Source organism: the organism of the source record quoted next, unplaced genomic scaffold (assembly GCF_019419815.1).
Source record: "Pyrus x bretschneideri cultivar Hongxiangsu unplaced genomic scaffold, Pyrus_bretschneideri_v1 Contig271, whole genome shotgun sequence".
Taxonomy (NCBI): Eukaryota; Viridiplantae; Streptophyta; class Magnoliopsida; order Rosales; family Rosaceae; genus Pyrus; species Pyrus x bretschneideri.
Genome location: NW_025999581.1, coordinates 155,328 through 158,871, shown reverse-complemented (window position 1 = coordinate 158,871; position 3,544 = coordinate 155,328).

Below are 3,544 nucleotides of genomic sequence, written 5' to 3'. Positions count from 1 at the left end.
AAAACTCATTCTTTCTAGAAACCCTACAAAGGTGGCGCCAAATCCCTTCTAGAAGGCCTTGCCTTGCCTTGCAAGCCATTCCACCCTTTCCTCCATGTGTGCCGCACCTTTCTAGGCCCTATCCACTTTGGATTCTGATTTCTAGGGCCTAATTCCTTTTGGATTTGGGTTACACAAGCCTTGTATGAAACTAAATGGGCCAAACCCCCTCATAAGTGGATTTGATCACCTATAGCCGAACCCTAGGGCCCTAATCCACTAAATCTATTAAGTGTAACCCTAATCTAGTTAACCCTAGGACTATATAAATATAAAATCAGCCAAAAATTCGTACCGCCCTTTATGCTATTCAGAAACCCTATTGTCGCAACCTCTATTCTCCATTCTTCAACCTCTATACACCTCCATGCACCTCCATACACACCTACCGCACCCCTACCACCATAATCAGCCATCCTCCATCCCTCTAAACAAGAACATACATTCAAACCCCCCAAATCCACCACACACACCTTGTGCCGCAGCAAGGAGGAGGAAGAGAAGCCCTAGCCGTGCATCAAATTCATCCTGGAATTGCTGAAACGTTTAGGTGTAATCTTTCTTATGATTTCCATGTTTAAATTCAATACTCTTTGTTTTGCAAGTATGAGGAACTAATCCCCTATTTGGCTAGGGGGAATTTCGAAACCATGGCGATATTTGCATGATGATTTGATTACTTTCAGTTGTGATTTCATGAATGGTGAATTCAATTTACTTATCTGTTTTAATTAAAACTTGTTTATGTATATGAATTGAAAGTGCACACTTAATTTGCATGCATAAATCTGATGCTAGGGTATAAGGAAACTTCACCTAATCGTTGGGAACTTATATTCATGAGTAGTTAAGATTGTTGGTCACAATTATGTTAAGTAGATTCTTGGCATAAGTATCATGCGTTTTCATAGTTACGAATGCCTCGTCAACACCTATGATTTCCATAGAACCTAATGATCTTTGATTGTTTTTCTATTATGCGCTTTCATATAGAGAAGTTTTAAGGAATAATTTGATCGCAATGCGTTAATTCCATTCAATTTAATGACCTGAGGAAAATCTGAGGGTTAATTTAAGCGTACCTAATTAACTTAGGGTGTTGAGGTTATAATTCATTGAATAAGCAACTGGAGATTGTTTTGTATGCAAGTATGCCATGTGTGGAGAAAAACCTCCTAGCTATCTCACCATCCACTTAATTCCATGAAATTCGTCCAAATCTACCTAGTTTAATTTATTGTTTTGTTTGTTTGATTTTCGTCCAAAATCAAATCCCCATTTATTCTAGAGTATCTAAATAGTTCAAATATGTTTTAGATTGTGTTTTTAAGAGTTTTGAGTCAAGTTAGAACCAAATTTCGTCCAAGTTTGTGTTTAGAGTCAAAACTGCCCAGATTGTGTTTTTAGGCAGTTTTGAGTGTTTTTAGCTTATTTTGAGTCTTGTGAACTTGTTTTGTGTCTTTTTAAGTTGAGTTAAGTGTTTTAAAGGTTAGTTTTATTTATTTGAGTCAGTTTAAAGTGTTTAGCAATCCCTCCTAATCCCCGGTTTAAGAACGATCCCTACTTATTTATATGCTACAATTGTCAAAAGAGGGTTAATTTGTGTGTTAAGTTAATTTTCACATCAACAAACAACCACATAACACAACTAACAAACACGACAAACATGGCAAAAGAAAAGCAATAAAGAGTAGGGTTCAGGAACGCAAATCTGGTTATGGAGTGGTGGAGCTTCCTAGTTCTTCTTTATTTGCATGGGTTGCCTCCCAAGAAGCGCTTGTTTTAACGTCTTCCAGCTGGACGATCCTTCTTCTTAAGCTTCAATGGGGCCCACGGAATGGATGCTTTCACCATCCACGACATGCTCTTCAAAGTTCTCATAGTATAGCTTCAAACGATGTCCGTTGACTTTGAACTCTTGGCCGGTCTTTAAGCTTTGAATTTGTACTGCACCATAAGGAAATACATTAATAACAACAAACGGGCCAATCCACTTAGAACGTAACTTACCTGGAAACAAATGAAGGCGGGAATTGAAGAGTAATACTTTCTGCCCTAGAACAAATGTTTTGCTACGAATCATCTTGTCATGGAATGCTTTTGACTTCTCCTTGTAAATCAATGTGTTCTCGTATGCTTCATGCCTTATCTCCTCAAGCTCGTTCAATTGAAGTTTCCTATGGATTCCAGCTGCATCAATGTCCATGTTAAATGTTTTGACGGCCCAATGTGCTTTGTGCTCCAACTCAACGGGAAAATGACATGGTTTCCCATAGATAAGCCGAAATGGGAACATTCCAATTGGTGTTTTGTAGGCCATACGATATGCCCACAATGCATCATTCAAACACAAGCTCCAATCCTTTCGGTTTGGCCCAACGGTCTTCTCCAAAATTAGCTTGATTTCCCGATTAGAAACCTCGGCTTGCCCACTTGTTTGAGGATGATAAGGTGTTGCCACCTTATGTGTGACGTTATATGATAGGAGCATATTTATGCTAGTTAGTTATGTTGTTTCCTTGCATTTAGTTACTTAATTACTATCTATTTTAGTCTTTTAAGCTATTTTCGTATGTTTTTAGGTCCTCATGGCAAAAGGAGCAAGAAAGTGCATTTTGAGGCTATTTGGAGAAGTTTTGGGCATGGATTGGATAGCTTAACTATGGAGCAATGTGGATGGACGAAATTGAAGTTAAGAGATGCTAGGAAAGGCTAAAAATCTGGAGAAAGAAGTCCAAATGCAAAGAAGATAAGGAAAGAGCAAGAAATAAGGAACCTTATCCAAATTTCCTTATCTTATCCTATCCTAATCTTTTCCTACCTTAATTCCAACTTCAAAGAGGACTCCTTTTTACGTTAAATCACCTAAATATCAAAATTTGATGCGAGATTTATACGCACACAAATTAAACCCTCTTTTTGACAATTGTAGTATAAGTATAAGTAGGGATCGTTCTGGACCGGGGATTAGGAGGGATTGCTAAACACTTGGAAACTGACTTAAAAACTCAAAAACAAAGTTTAAAACACTAAACTCGACTCAAAGAATGCAAAACTAAAAGTTAAAACACTTAAACAAACCTAAAACCCAAAACAGCAACTAGAAGACTCAAAACTACCTAAAAACCACTTTCTGGCAGTTTTGAGCACCTACACTAATTTGGACGAAATTGGATGAAAACTTGAATCAAAATACTTAGAAACACAAATCAAAACACTTTCTAACTAATCTAAGACAATACAAAGACTCAAAGGACTCAAAACAAGTTCAAAAGACTCAAAACTGCCTAAAAACACTAACTAGGCAGTTTCTGACCTTAAACACAAATTTGGACGAATTTAAGATTATGGCTTGATTCAAAACATTTTAAAACATAAACTAAACAGATTCTAAGCACTAAAGAACAAGAAAGTAAAGGGGGGGGGGGTTTTTATTTGACGAAATAAAACTAAATGAACAAATTGCAATTAAAACAGAATGTAAATATGAAATTGATGAAATGGA